The sequence below is a fragment of the Salvelinus sp. IW2-2015 genome, linkage group LG22, assembly GCF_002910315.2.
Source record: "Salvelinus sp. IW2-2015 linkage group LG22, ASM291031v2, whole genome shotgun sequence".
NCBI lineage: Eukaryota > Metazoa > Chordata > Actinopteri > Salmoniformes > Salmonidae > Salvelinus > Salvelinus sp. IW2-2015.
The window spans coordinates 31753600-31769828 of record NC_036862.1 but is presented as its reverse complement, the minus strand read 5'-3'; the positions used below and the strand labels follow the sequence as shown (position 1 = coordinate 31769828).

General features: G+C 46.0%; 1 pseudogene; it reads left to right on the top strand.

Annotated features, from left to right (window-relative positions):
- Positions 1–16229, top strand: part of LOC111982720 (solute carrier family 12 member 9-like) — a 79671-nt pseudogene that overhangs the window by 30489 nt on the left and 32953 nt on the right.

Here is a 16229-nt window from a genome sequence, read left to right as displayed (position 1 = left end):
ACGAATGTTAATAAAAAACACACAATTATTGTCCTCTGGCTCATCCTCTCTGCATTGGCACACATTATGTCCTCTGCTTCTCCTCTCTGCCATGGCACACATTATGTCCTGCTGCTCTTCCCTCTCTGCATGGCACACATTATGTCCTCTGCTTCCCTCTCTGCATTGGCAACGCCTCGTCCTCTGCTCTCCCTCTCTGCATGGCAACACTTATTGTCCTCTGCTCCCTCCTTCTGCCATGGGCACACTCTATGTCCTCTGCCTCTCCCTCTATCTGCATGGCACACAGTCTGTCCTTGCTCTCCCTCTCTGGCATGCGACAACAATTATGTCCTCTGCTCTACCCTCTCTGCATGGCACACATGCTTTCCTCCCTGCTTCTCCCTCTCTGCATGGCACACTAGTTGTCCTCTGCTCTCCCCTCTCTGCATGGCACACATTATGTCCTCTGCTCTCCCTCTCTGCATGGCCACCCCATTAGTCCTCTGCTCTCCCTCTTCTGCATGGCACACGCTCTGTTCCTCTGCTCTCCCTCGCATTGGCACACATATGTTCCTCTGCTCTCCCTCTCTGCATGGCACCACATTTATGTCCTCTGCTCTCCCTCTCTGCATGGCCACCACGCTCTGTCCTCTGCTCTCCCGCTCTGCATGGCACACATTATGTCCTCTGCTCTCCCTCTCTGCATGGGCACAACATTTATGTCCTCTGCTCTCCCTCTCTGCATGGCACACATTATGTCCTCTCTCTCCTCTCTGCATGGCACACGCTCTGTCCTCTGCTCTCCCTCTCTGCATGGCACACATATGTCCTCTGCTCTCCCTCTCTGCATGGCACACATTATGTCCCTCTGCTCTCCCTCTCTGCATGGCACACAGCTCTGTCCTCTGCTCTCCCTCTCTGCATGGCACACATTATGTCCTCTGCTCTCCCTCTCTGCATGGCACACGCTCTGTCCTCTGCCTCCCTCTTCTTGCATGGCACACGCTCTGTTCCTCTGCTTCCTCCTCTCTGCATGGGCACACACCTTGTCCTTGTCTCTCCTCTCTGGCATGGCACCACGCTCTGTCCTCTGCTCTCCCTCTCTGCATGGCACACATTATGTCCTCTGCTCTCCCTCTCTGCATGGCACACGCTCTGTCCTTCTCTCTCCCTCTCTGCATGGCACACGCTCTGTCCTCTGCTCTCCCTCTCTGCATGGCACACATTATGTCCTCTGCTCTCCTCTCTGCATGGCACACATTATTGTCCTCTGCTCTCCCTCTCTGCATGGCACACACTTATGTCCTCTGCTCTCCCTCTCTGCATGGCCACACTCTGTCCTCTGCTCCCTCTCTGCATGGCACACGCTTCTGTCCTCTGCTCTCCCTCTCTGCCATTGCACAACATTTGTCCTCTGCTCTCCCTCTCTGGCATGGCACACGCTCTGTCCTTCTGCTCTCCTCTCTGCATGGCACACATTCATGTCCTCTGCTCTCCCTCTCTGCATGGCACAGCATTTGTCCTCTGCTCTCCCTCTCTGCATGGCACAGCTTCTGTCCTCTGCTTTCCCTCTCTGCATGGCACACATTTATGTCCTCTGCGTCCCCTCTCTGCATGGCCAGCACGCTCTGTCCTACTGCCTCCTCTCTTCTGATCTGTTAATTCGCATTGCACGCTCTGTCCTACTGCTCTCCTCTCTGCATGGGCACACGCTCTGTCTCTGCTCTCCCTCTTCTTGATTGGCACCCTCTGTCCTCTGCCTCTCCTCTCTGCATGGCACACGCTCTGTCCTCTGCTTCTCCTCTGCATGGCACACGCTGTCTCTGCTCTCTCTGCATGCGCCACGTATGTCTCGCCTCCTCTCTGCAGGCACACGCTTGTCCTCTGCCTCTTCCTCTCTCTTGGCCACATATTTCTTTCCTTCTCTGGCACACTTTGTCCTTCTGCTTCTCCCTCTCTGCATGGCACACATTATGTCTCTGCTCTCCCTCTCTGCATGCGCACACCTTTCATGCCTCTGCTCTCCCTCTCTGCATGGCACACTGTCTCTGGCTCTCCTTGCTGAATCTTCTCTCCTCTCTCTGCATGGCACACGCTCTGTCCTCTGCTCTCCCCTCTCTGCATGGCACACGCTCTATATCCTCTGCTCTCCTCTCTCATGCACACGCTCTGTCCTCTGCTCTCCCCTCTCTGCTTGGCCACACGCTCTGTCCTCTGCTCCTCCCTCTCTGCATGGGCACACGCTCGTGTCCTCTGCTCTCCCCGTCTCTGCATGGCCACACGCTCTGTCTTCTGCTCTCCCTCTCTGCATGGCTGCCACCGTCTTTATGATGGCTTTGTTTTGGAGTGCATGTTTTAAAATGTCAAGCATGTTCAGATTTATTACTGCACTTGCCAACGTCACAGGAATTAATAACCAGGCTATAGCAAAAATCTGGAAACACTTTATCTCCTCACTCTTTAAGCCACCAGGCTGGTCAGAGCGCTCACAGATTATCCGCACCCGTGTTAGCTCTGACGCCCCATCGCACACGCTCTGTCCTCTGCTCTCCCTCTCTGCATGGCACACGCTCTGTCCTCTGCTCTCCCTCTCTGCATGGCACACGCTCTGTCCTCTGCTCTTCCTCTCTGCATGGCTGCCACCTCTTTATGATGGCTTTGTTTTGGAGTGCATGTTTTAAAATGTCAAGCATGTTCAGATTTATACTGCACTTGCCACACGTCACAGGAATTAATAACCAGGCTATAGCAAAAATCTGGAAACACTTATCTCCCTCACTAGCTTTAAGCACCAGCTGTCAGAGCAGCTCACAGATTACTGCACCGGTACATAGCCCATCTATCATTTAGCCCAAACAACTACCTCTTCCCCTACTGTATTTATTTTGCTCCTTTGCACCCCATTATTTCTATTTCTACTTTGCACATTCTTCCACTGCAAATCTACCATTCCAGTGTTTTACTTGCTATATTGTATTTACTTCGCCACCATGGCCTTTTTTTGCCTTTACCTCCCRTATCTCACCTCATTTGCTCACATTGTATATAGACTTATTTTTCTACTGTATTATTGACTGTGTTTCATGTGTAACTCTGTGTTGTTGTATGTGTCACACTGCTTTGCTTTATCTTGGCCAGGTCGCAATTGTAAATGAGAACTTCTCAACTTGCCTACCTGGTTAAATAAAGGTGAAATAAATAAATAAATAAAATTGACCAGCTCCATTACACACACACACCAGAGTAACTCCAACACACATGCATACTCAAATGACTTTTGTTTTCACTACTGTGTGTGCTGCTGGTGGATGGGAACATTTTAAAGTGAATCATTATTAACAATGTCAGAGAGCCTGATTTAAAGCAATGGTTCATAAACGTTTAACTGCGGCACACAAATAATAACGCAGACCAACACTCACACACCAAATAACACACACACACAAATCATATCATTGGCATTTCCTATTTTTCGGACAGAGGGGACAGACAGYTCGAGGGAGTGGAGGGAGRWGACAGACAGATCGAGGGAGTGGAGGGAGCTGACAGACTAAAAAACAGACAGAGAGATGGGTGGAGGGTTGGAGTGGAGTGGGGGAGGGTTTCATATGAATGTATATAATCTGATTTCTCTCTCAGTATTCTCCTCCAGAGGGACTACAGTTTCCTGCGGGACATTAATGTGTGGAACCCGTTGGTGACCGTTGGTGTGTACTCCTCCACCATGTCTGCTGCCATGAGTAACCTGATAGGGGCGTCACGCATCCTCTACGCCCTGGCACGGGACGACCTGTTTGGTGGGTACACTTATGTCCTCCTCTTTCTCACTATCCACCTCACCCTCTTATTTATCTTTATAGCTTCTTCTCTCCCTTCTCACTGGCGTTGTGTGTGGATATGGGAGATGAATAGCAGTATTAAGCAGGTTTCCCCTGTAGAGTGGGCAGCTGGAGCAGAACAGATGAACTAGACTGAACCATGCTGAACTAGACTGAAGCAAAACTGAGTGATCGGCTAGTGATCACGTAGGAATGCTTTCAGGGGTTAAACACTATATTTTAGTTATGTGGTTTTTGTTTTTGCCTTGTGACTGTATGATTAAGGTGTTGTAGCTTCAAGTTCTTATCGTGTGTGTGTGTGTATTCATTAACTGGTGCAACCTGCTTCTGCAACTGTCTTTTCTACACCACTGGGTAATGGATCTCTAATATAGTGTAACACACTCTCTTATTTTATCTACACCCTTTTAAAATTTCTGCTCTGTTTTCGCTCTTCACCTTCCCCTTTTCTCCCTTTTATTTTCCTTCCATCCCCTGTTCTTGGCTGCATTTGATTTGAGTTGAGGTCTCTAATTTATTTTTTCATGTATCAACTGAAATGTGGTCCTAAACGTTATTCCCTGCCATCTTATCTCCTCCTCTTCCTTTTGCTCTCACATACAGTTGAGTCGGAAGTTTACATACCTTAGGAAATACATTTAAACTCCATTTTTCATAATTCCTGACATTTATCTTAGTACAAATTCCCTATTTTAGGTCATGTTAGGATCACACTTTATTTTTGAATGTGAAATATCAGAATAATAGAAAGAGTGATTTTATTTCAGCTTTGATTTCTTTCATCACATTCCAGTGGTAGCGAAAGTTTACATACACTAAATTAGTATTTGGTAGCATTGCCTTTTAAATTGTTTACTTGGGTACATAGTTTCGGGTAGCCTTCCACAGAGCTTCCCACAATAAATGGGTGAGTTTTGGCATTCCTCTGACAGAGCTGGTGATGCTGAGTCAGGTTTGTAGGCCTCCTTGCTCGCACACATTTTCTTCAGGATTGAAGTCAGGGCTTTGTGATGGCCACTCCCAATACCTTGACTTTCTTGTCCTTAAGCTTTTTTGACAACTTTGGAAGTATGCTTGGAGTCATTGTCCATTTGGAAGACCCATTTGCGACCAAGCTGTAATTTCTGAGGATGTCTTTGATGTTGCTTCATATATCCAAGTAATTTTATGCTCCATGTGCCATCTATTTTTGTGAGTGCACCAGATCCTCGCAGCAAACCCCCACATCATGATGCTGCCACCCCGTGCTTCACAGTTAGGATGGTGTTCTTCGGGTCGCAAGCCTTCCCCTTTTTTTTCTTCAAACATAACGATGGTCATTATGGCCAAACAGTTTCTATTTTTGTTTCATCAGACCAGAGAACATTTCTCAAAAGTATAATCTTTGTTCATGTGAGTTGCCAAACCGATAGTCTGGCTTTTTTATGGCGGTTTTGGGAGCAGTGACTTTTCCTTGCTGAGCGGCCTTTCCGGTTACGTCGATGTAGGACTTGTTTTATGTGGATTAGTACTTTTGTAGCGTGTTGTCCTCTTCACTTTGCACCAGCATCTTCACAAGGTCCTTTGCTGCTGTTCTGGGATTGATTTGCACTTTTCACACAAAGTCAGTTCATTCTAGGAGACAGAACGCGTTCCTTCCTTGAGCTTGGTGGTATGACGGCTGCGGTGGTTCCATGGTGTTTATACTTGCGTACTATTATTTGTACAGGTGAACGTGGGTACCTTCAGTGCCATTTGGAAATTGCTCCGCAAGGATGAACCAGGCTTGTGGGGTCTACAATTAATTTTCCTGAGGTTCTTGGCTGAATTTTTTAGATTTATCCATGATTTCAATCAGAGAGAGACGTCTGAGTTTGAAGGTAAGGTCCTTAAATAAACTATCCAAGAGTACCTGCCGTCAATTGATCAATGATGTCAATTAGCCTATCAGTAAGCCATCATTCTAAAGCCATGAGTAAATTAACTGAGTAAATTGGAGGTGTCCTGTGGGGCTGTAGTCTCTGCAAGGGCTCAGCTTCAACTCAGTGCCCCTCTTTGCTTGCATCATGGGAAATCTAATAAGAATACAGCAAGACCGAGAGAAACATATTGTAGACTCAAGTGTATGGTTCTTTTGGGGAATTTCCAATCCAAAACGTTAAGTTACGCCTGATAAGGTATCGTTATCCTGTAGAAAATAGCAGGCAAGTATAAACATCATGGGACAACGCAGCCGTCGATACGACTCGGAGGAGAACGCTTTTGTCTCCTAGAGACGAAGTACTGTTGGTTGCGAAGTGGGCATCAATCCCATGAACAAGCGCAAGGACTTGTGAATGCTGGGAAACAGGTACAAGTATATTAAAATAAGTAAGTAAATCAAAATTCTTTAATAAAGTAATATGAATAAAATAGCATAAAATAAGTATTATATAATAAAATAAATAAGAATACATATTAATAATAAAAAAAACTAATAATAATATAGGTAATAAAAGTAAATATAAAAAAATAATATATTAATTACAAAAAAATCCCAGTAACGATGCATTTTCTGTATTTTTCAAGCTGTTTACAAGGCGAGTGAAATTAGTGTATGTAACGTTCTGACCATCAATTGGATTGTGATGAACGTGAATTATAAGTGAAAAAATCTGTCGTGTAACAATTGTTGGAAGGGGAGTTTTTTTTTTTTGGGTTTTTGTGTGTTTTGTTTGGAATGCAAATATGACTTGTGTCTGCAAAACAGTAGCATTCACGTGTCGCTAACGACTTGCCAACGATAGTTTGTTTAAAAGAAGTTATTTGTGGAGTGTTGAAAACGAGTTTAAAGTGATCAACTTAAGTGTATGTAATTCCGACTTCAACTGTAAGTTTTTTTTTTTCGGTTTTTGTCTTCTTTTTCTTGGTTGTCATACTCGAGGTTTTTTGCTCTCCGTCTGCAGGCAAGTTGTCTCCAGCTAAGAAGACATTTCACATGGGTAACCGGTGGGTGTCTGTCGCTGGCTCTCCTGGTTCTAGTACGGTAAGCAATGGGAAACCTGGGTGTCTGTCCTAACTTTGTTCTAGTGAGGTAGAAATGGGAACCTGGGTGTCTGTCTACTAGTCCTGGTTCTAGTACAGGTAAGACACATGGAACCCTGGGTGTGTGTGTCCTCTTCCGTGGTTACGCAGTCCAGGTAAGACAATAGGAACTGAGGGGTCTGTTTCTTCCTGTCAAGTACAGGTATAGACTAGGGAGAGAATAGTTGATTTACTGCTCAATAATCTCTGATCAGGTCGAATGTTGGTGAAAAGTAGATTGATATAAGTAGAGGAGAGAAGGGTAAATGGAACAAAGATAGCATGTGAGAGAGAAGGGAGATGGAGAGAGAAGGGAATACTTTTGAGAGTAGTGAAGATATTGGGCAAAGACAATACGAGAAAAGGAGATGAGAATGGGAGGTAAAGATACAGAGACAGGAAAAATAGATGGAGGTGGAGAGAGCTCTGATAATGACTGGCTAGTCAGATACTCTTCAAGAAGCGAGTGTTAAATGGCTGGTCTTTGTCTTCCTCTCTCATCCCTCGCTCCGCTTCTACACTGGAGTGGGGGAGTAATTAGAGTGAAATCATTAGCCTGTATCAGAGCTCATTAACTAGTCCTCCCCCTCTTTTCTGTCGCTCGCTCTTTCTCTGCCATTTGAATGATTCACTGATGACACAAGTGTGATTCTAATCTCACTCCATGTTAAACAATCTCACAGATGAGAGAAAGGGAGCGAGGGATGTCAGGAAGGAAGGTGAAAGAAGGTGTTAGGCCAAAAGGGAGATGGATATAGAGACAAGTCATGCATCAATTCAAAGTGATCCAGATGATATTTGAGGAAGAGGGAGACCTTGAGACTGATTTAGAAGCCCCTCTATCTTTGTGSTCTGACCTTTTAGTAAAGGGCTGTGTGATGTTAGTGATAACTCAGCCTCTCAGAATAGCTTGGTGATTACCATGGGTTTACATGGACTGGACATACAACACGAAGACAACTGACCTGATCTCACTCACGCACACACACACAGGCAGGCAGGCCCAGAAGTTGCCCATACTGGCTGTGACTGAGGGCTCGGTGAATAGCTAATTAATACTCTTGTTAAAGGGGAGAACTGAGGAGACTGACRCTCACTGACTTTGTTGTGGAGGTCAGAGGAAAAACTATTTCTCCCCTCCATKTCTCTCTCCCTCATCTATTTCTTCTCTCTCATTTTCTCCATCTGTAGTTGGTGTTGTTCACAGGGAAGTTGAACACCATCGCCAGCATTGTAACCATCTTCTTCCTGCTGGTGTACGCAGCTGTGGACCTGGCCTGTCTGGCTCTGGAGTGGGCCTCAGCGCCCAACTTCAGGTACTAAATCAAATCAAATTGGGTTTATCACACATGCTGAATAAAACTGGTGTAAGCTTTACAATTAAATGCTTGCTTATGAAACTTTCCCAACAATGCAGAGTTTAAAAAATAATAATGCAAAATGAAATGGTAACTAACGAGGAATAAAATACACAAGAATGGAGCTATATACAGAGAGTACCAGTACCATATCAATGTGGATCTATATACAGAGAGTACCAGTACCATATCAATGTGGAGCTATATACAGACAGTACCAGATCAATGTGCAGAGGAATAAGGTATTTGAGGTAGATATGTACATAAAGGCAGGGTAAAGTGACTAAGCATCAGGATAGATAATAAGGTATTTGAGGTAGATATGTACAGTTGAAGTCAGAAGTTTACATACACTTAGGTTGGAGTCATTAAAACTTGTTTTTCAACCACTCCACACCTTTTTGTTAACAAAGTATAGTTTTGGCAAGTCGGTTAGGACATCTACTTTGTACATGACACAAGTCATTTTTCCAACAATTGTTTACAGACAGATTATTTCACTTATAATTCACTATATCACAATTCCAGTGGGTCAGAAGTTTACATACACTAAGTTGACTGTGCCTTTAAACAGCTTGGAAAATTCCAGAAAAAAGAAAAATGACGTCATGGCTTTAGAAGCTGCTAATTGACATCATTTGAGTCAACTTGGAGGTGTACCTGTGGATGTATTGGCCTACCTTCAAACGCAGTATAATATTATATATATATATATATATTATTACTACACTGCTCAAAAAAATAAAGGGAACACTTAAACAACACAATGGAAGCTCCAAGTCAATCACACTTCTGTGAAATCAAAACTGTCCACTTAGGAAGCAACACTGATTGACAATAATTTCACATGCTGTTGTGCAAATGGAATAGACAACAGGGTGGAAATTATAGGCAATTAGCAAGCTACACCCCAAATTTACATTTACAATTTTAGTCATTTAGCAGACGCTCTTTATCCAGAGCGACTTACAGTAGAGTGCATACATTTTATTACAGATTTTACATACTGAGACAAGGATATCCCTACCGCAAACCCTCCCCAACCGGGACGACGCTATGCAATGTGCGCGTCGCCCCACGGACCTCCCGGTCGCGGCCGGCCTGCCGACAGAGCCCGGGCGTGAACCCCAGAGACTCCGGTGGCGCAGCTAGCACTGCGCATGCAGTGCCCCAGACCACCGCGCCACCCGGGATTGGCCCAGTTGTAGCAGTGTTTCCTTCCGACACATTGAGAAGGTAGTGCGGCTTGGCAGGGTAATTTTTTCAGAGACCCAATAAAGGGAGTGGTTCTGCAGGTGGTGACCACAGACCACTTCTCAAGTTCCTATGCTTCCTGGCTGATGTTTTGGTCACTTTTTGAATGCTGGCGGTGCTTTCACTCTAGTGGTAGCATGAGACGGAGTCTACAACCCACACAAGTGGCTCAGGTAGTGCAGCTCACCAGGATAGCACATCAATGCGAGCTGTGGGCAAGAGTTTGCTGTGTCTGTCAGCGTAGTGTCCAGAGCATGGAGGGCTACCAGAGGAGACCGGCCAGTACATCAGGAGAACGTGGAGGAGGCCGTAGGAGGCAACAACCCAGCAGCAAGGAACCGCATACCTCTGCCTGTTGTGCAATGAGGAGGGCAGGTGGAGCACTGCCAGAGCCTGCAAAAATGACCTCCGAGCAGGCACAAATGTGCATGTGTCTGCTCAAACGGTCAGAAACAGACTCCATGAGGGTGGTATGAGGGCCCGACGTCCACAGGTGGGGGGTTTGTGGCTTACAGCCCAACAACGTGCAGGACGTTTTGGCATTTGCCAGAGAACACCAAGATTGGCAAATTCGCGCACTGGCGCCCTGTGCTCTTCACAGATGAAAGCAAGGTTCACACTGGAGCACAATGTGACAGACGTGACAGAAATCTGGAGACACCGTGGAGAACGTTCTGCTGCCTGCAACATCCTCCAGCATGACCGGTTTGGCGGTGGGTCAGTCATTGGTGTGGGGTGGCATTTCTTTGGGGGGCCGGCACAGCCTCCATGTGGCTCGCCATAGAGGTAGCGTGACGCTCTCATTAGGTACCGAGATGAGATCACCTCAGACGCCCTTGTGAGACCAATATGCTGGTGCCGGTTGGCCCTGGGTTTCCTCCTAATGCAAGACAAGCTAGACTCTATGTGGCTGGAAGTGTGTCAGGCAGTTCTGCAAGAGGAAGGGCATTGATGCTAATGGACTGGCCCGCCCGTTCCCTCCAGCGAGCTGAATCCAATTGAGCTTCATGTCTCGCTCCATCCACCAACGCCATGTTGCACCACAGACTGTCCAGGAGTTGACTGTCCACCTATCAGGAGCATGCCGAGGCGTTGTAGGGAGGTCATACAGGCACGTGGAGGCCACACACACCCTCTGAGCCTCATTTTGACTTGTTTTAAGGACATTACGTCAAAGTTGGATCAGCCTGTAGTGGTGGTTTTCCAACTTTTAAATTTTGAGTGTGACTCCAAATCCAGACCTCAATGGTGTTGATAAATTTGATTTCCATTGATCATTTTGTGTGGATTTTGTTGTCAGCACATTCAACTATGTAAAGAAAAAAGTAATTTAATAAGAATATTTCATTCATTCAGATCTAGGATGTGTATATTTTAGTGTCTCCCCTTTATTTTTTTGAGGCAGTGTATATATACATATGTGTACTACCACACCCAGACGCATAAACCTCACTAATTTGGTACACCACTGAGGTGGCCATCCTCATTGACTAAAATGGGAAATTCAGATCTAGGATGTATGTATGTATGTATGTATGTATGTAATGTATGTATGTATGTATGTATGTATGTATGTATGTGTATATATGTATATATATATATATACTACATACACACAGCACAACACACACACAACACACACCACCTACACACACAACACACACACACACACACACACACACACACCACACACACACACAGTGGGGAGAACAAAGTATTTGATACACTGCCAATTTTGCAGGTTTTCCTACTTACAAAGCATGTAGAGTCTGTACTTTTTTAATCATAGGTAGCACTTCAACTGTGAGAGACGGAATCTAAAACAAAAATCCAGAAATCACATTTTATGATTTTTAAAGTAATTCATTTGGGCCTTCCCTCTCCTGGTTCCTGGTAGAGGTTGGTGGTCCTGGTGCGAGTAGTAGGCTCGCCGGACCCGGTCTCAGTGTGGGTTAATTCCTACTGGAAAGCTTGTGTGATTTGCTCTGTTGGTGGGTGGGCGTGGCGCTGGGTCTGAGTGGGTGTACTGAATGGGGCCTGGTGGTCTCCTTGGTGGGCCACGTGGTCACTGGTAGGGGTCGGGTATGGTGGATCCTTCTGTCCCAGTGTGGGCATGGGAGTGTTATGTCTACGGCTAAGTGCAACGATATCCTTTAGAGACTTGGCAAACCATCCCTACTAGTCTGCTTCCTCAGGTGGGAGTGGTCCCTGCAGATCCGCTGCTGGGGTGAATTGTTTGGGTGGTGAGCAACGTGCACGTCGGTGCTTCTCCTTCGTTCGGAAAAGTAGGCCGAGCACCCTTTCAGGGTGATGTTAACGTTGATTTTCTGAATGGTACGGCAGATGAAGTCTTTCGCGGGGCACAAGATGGAGAATAGTTGTTTAATGTGGGTGAAGTTGGGGACCACTCAGAGGCCCTCTCTGCTACCTCAGGTTTGAACCAGGCTGCTACTCTTCCTGCTGCTCTCGCATGGAGTTGTTTGGTGCCGGATGTGAGATATTAATGTGGCCTGGTCAGTGTCCAGTCAGGCTGGGACAGGATGTGGAGTGCATCCTGTGTTTTTGGGCACTCATATGTTTTTGCAGCCTCTTGTGGTGTGGGGAAGGAGGTTATCCTCTGGATGAATTTCCCTTTTAGTTCCAATGAGGATGTCCACCTCAGTGGTTTTTACCAGATTAGTGGGTTTCCATGGTCTTGCCGGGCTGGAGTCACAGGGCCCATGTTGGTACACCTGTAGGCGGTGTGTCAGGGGGGAGCTTCGCTCTGTAGTCAGGTGTTTCCTCATGTGAGCCACCTTGTTTTACTGGGGTTGTGGCTAAATCGCCGTGTTGTCTGGTAATGTTTACGTTGGGATGGGGGGATGTGATTGTGTGGTGAGGGTTTTGTTACGGGGGGTGGTGAGGGGCTGCAAGCTTCCTCTCTAAGGAGTCTCTACAGTCTTGTTTTCTGTGCTGCAGCACCCTCTTGATGACAGACAACTCTTTGTCACTCCTCCTTTACCTGCACCAAGCTCTCTCGCCTCATGGCATACGGCCTGTTTACCTCCTCAGCGCTGTTGGTAAGGCTCTCTCTCAGCTCCTGGAAGAGATCTTCAGCTGCGGTCCTGCACTGGTTGATCCTGGTCTGTAGAAGCTCTGTCGTCTGGGCTGGTGGTGGGTGTAAGCTGGGCCGAGCTGCCCTTCAGCTCAGTAACCATACCTCTATCACATGTCGTCCTCAACAGGCTGATGGTAGTGTGCGTCTTGCCGCTAATGGTACGTTGTAGCAGGCAGGGGGGGGGAGGATAAGTCCACTGCTGTTGGGGTGCCTGAGTGAGCGGAGGGTTCGGAGTCGTGCTGCTCCCTTGTCTTTTTTTAGCCTTTCCGCCATTTTTCCCTTAGAGTGTGGCAATGTCCGGCAACAAGATAGAGCTGAGTTGCAGCCTCATCTGCCACTGTGAGCCATGACAGTGTGTTTATTCTTTGTACAATGTTTTAACCCAACCTGTTTTCCTGGTCTTATTGCTTGTCCCCTCAAAAATTATGGATTTGCCTTCCTTGCAGATGCCTTTCTTGTGGTATATGAGGCAGATAATGCCCTTGTTACAGCTGTATGCCAGCCAGTAAGGTTACAGTGGTCTGTGTAAGTAACAGTCCCTGTTTTGTGAGGCAGCTCCGCGGTGGGCCACAACAAAGTTTTCTGGGTTCTCCTCAGAATTCTGTGTTTAAAAATGGAGTCCTTCCCTTTCTTCTGATTTGATTTCTGCGGGTATTCAACAAAAAAGGGGGGGAAAGTCGTGTCTCTGCTGCTGTCTGGCATGCTGCTAGCGGCTTCGCTCAGTGGCCCATGTTGCTATGGTTACCAACTCTAGTAAAACAGTTCGGAGCTAGACGCGTAAGCTCAGCTGACAGATTGACATTGGCTAGCTGACCCACGATGAAGATGTGACCAGGCGAGTGAGGACTTAAAAAGACCAAAATCTTTACCTCCTGTGCCTTGAGTTTTCAGTGGTAGGATATTTGATTACCTATACATCTTTTGCTAATTTTAAATCGTGTCAGTTCTCGCTCTTAACAATCAAAAGGTTATAACAAGTCAGCGAGCTGTTTCTCTGCTGTCATGACTTTCTCTCTCTCAAATAATTTCTTTTTTTGTCTCTCTCTCCTTCCGTCTCTCTCTCTTTCCTCCGTCTCTCTCTCTCTCCTCTGTCTCTCTCTCTCCTCGTCTCTCTCTCCTCCGTCTCTCTCTCTCTCCTGCCGTCTCTCTTCTCTCTCTCCCGTCTCTCTCTCTTCTCCTTCACGTCTCTCTCTCTCTCCTCCGTCCTCGCTCTCCCCCTCCGCTCTCTCCTCTGTCTGCTCGCTCTCTTTCCTCCGTTTCCCTCAGTCTAATCGCTCTCTTCCTCCGTTTCCGTCACCCGTCTCTTCTACTTTCCTGCCGTCTCTCTTTCTCTCGGCTCGCCTCCATACTCGTCCTCCGCCCCCTGCCGCACTAGTCCTCGCTCTGGTTCTCTCTCGCGTCTTCTTTCACACACTATTGCTGCCCCCCTCCCTGTCTGATGACCCGTTGAACTGTGTTAGTGTTACTAGACTCTGTATGCAGCCTGGCGCTCGTCGTCGCCTAACGTCTAATCTATGACATAAACTGTCCCACTGCTTCCCAGCTTTGCACATGTCTCAGAGGGAGCATGATAATTGTGTGTTGAATACCTGGTAGATCCTGTAAACGTTGATGTTGCTAGGCTGCACATTAAATCTAAATTTTTTATCTAAATTGGAATATTGATCGTGCAATATCCCACAGCACACACCGATCAAAGACCACACCCCCTTTACACCTCCAACAGGCAAGCACGAGTTTCAGTTAGTGTCTAATAATCATTACCTAGATAATCATGTCGTGCAGCCTAATGCTATGCCTCCGTTAATAATAATGTGTGCAACTGGTGGTATGTGGACACCAGTCTGTGTATCACAACTACTTTTTCATAGAACCGGGGAAACTATCTCTAGAGTTTCCTGCATCCCTGTACATCTGTCTCATGGTCCATAACAAGTGCTTGTTCCATGTGTCCAAGGTAATATAAAGGGAACAAAGTTTTATATCACGAGTTTAACCAAACACTTTTCCACCCTCCTGTATCTCCTCCCTATTGCCGAATGGGATTCGGCGCAGGCGTGCTGCCATAATGGCCCGTGGTTGGCTAGGCTTGTCTGTGGGTGCACTTCCTAATTCTATCATAGCCGTTGTTGCTTGCATGGTTGTCCGGCAGGCTGGTATTGGGTGGTTTGACTTGCTGTTTCCTTGCGTCTCTTTCCAGCTGGACATATATTACAAAGACATTTAGTGGTCTGTCTCTCCCCTGAGAACTGCTCTGTCAATTAGCAAATAACTCGTTATAGCACAGAAAGTATTTTCCTCTTCCCCTCAAATTTGACACAACGGGTGTTTTAGCTGCCAACAGGAAGCGGGCTACTGATTATAGATGTAGCGGAAGAGCTGTCCGCTTGTTAAGTGTGTGCATGTGTCCTCTGTGGTGTGAGAAAAAGGTGTGTAGGACGTGTGGGAAAATGGCGTGTGAAAACTGTGGTTGTTTTCACTGTGTCCACTGGTGTCCAACACACTCCTCTTCAATCTTTCTGAATTGTGTTTAAAAGGGTCGTGAAAACCGGCGTTGCTGCAGCTTATCAGTAAAATGGCTCCAGTTTTTCAGAGCCCTTCCTCTGGGTCAGGTACATGTTCTACTACCTTGATGCAGGGACTGACTACTGGGTTTAGAAACTAGAGACAGGCTGAGTGGCTTAAGACATCCAAGCACAGGTCTCATATTTTTAGTAGTACAACTTGAAAGGCCAGGCCTCACATTATTAATGTTATTAACATGTCTAGTCAGTCCTGAGTGTACATTTTTGTGAAGGTCCCATCGTAATTACTTCTAAAATTAACAGTGTAATGTGTCGAATGAGCACAATCACTGACATTGTTATTCTATAATCTGCCATGCTTTGTGTTGCACTTGAGTCAAGTGTGTGTTAGCAGAGCGAGGGTGTTATTCAGAGTGGATGGTCGGGCCATTGCACAGTTTATGATTCATCTAATCATGATTGTCTTTGGCTGGCTGGCCGTGTCCCCTCTCTCCTCTCTCAATATTGATGGTTGGACATTATTTTTTGCTAATGTCAGCAAAAGTGACATCAGTCATTGGAAATGATTGGTAAGAAGTGACCATCAGTCATTGGGAAAATGATTGGTAGCAAAGGCATCAAAAAGTCATGGGAAATTATTGGTAGCAAAGTGAATAGTCATTGGAAAATGATTGGTATGCGAACGAGAGGAAGGGGAGAGACAAGGGGAGTGCGCAGCGACGCACTGCCACTAATGAGAGAGGATTAAAGAGACCCAAAGGTGGAGAGTGAAAGAAAGGGAAAGAGCAGGCAGGTTGAAGCTTTTTAACATAATGACTCTCCAGCAAGGGGAGGGAGAGAAAGAAAGAGAAGGGATGGATATCGAGTAAGAAGGGACTGTCGAGAGAATGGGGACCGGGTGTACCAGAATTTGAACCAGTAAGGACATTGGGGGTGCATAAAAATTTAATGTGAAAATTAGCGCTAAATACAAATGGTAAGTGTGGAGTAGAAAATGTGAGCCCAAACAGTAAAGGGAAAGAAGAGCTATCACATATTAATATATATAGTATATATTATAAATTATATATATAGATCTATACTACTGTCTATACTTAAGTGTAGTAAATTATGGTTATATATATATATATAA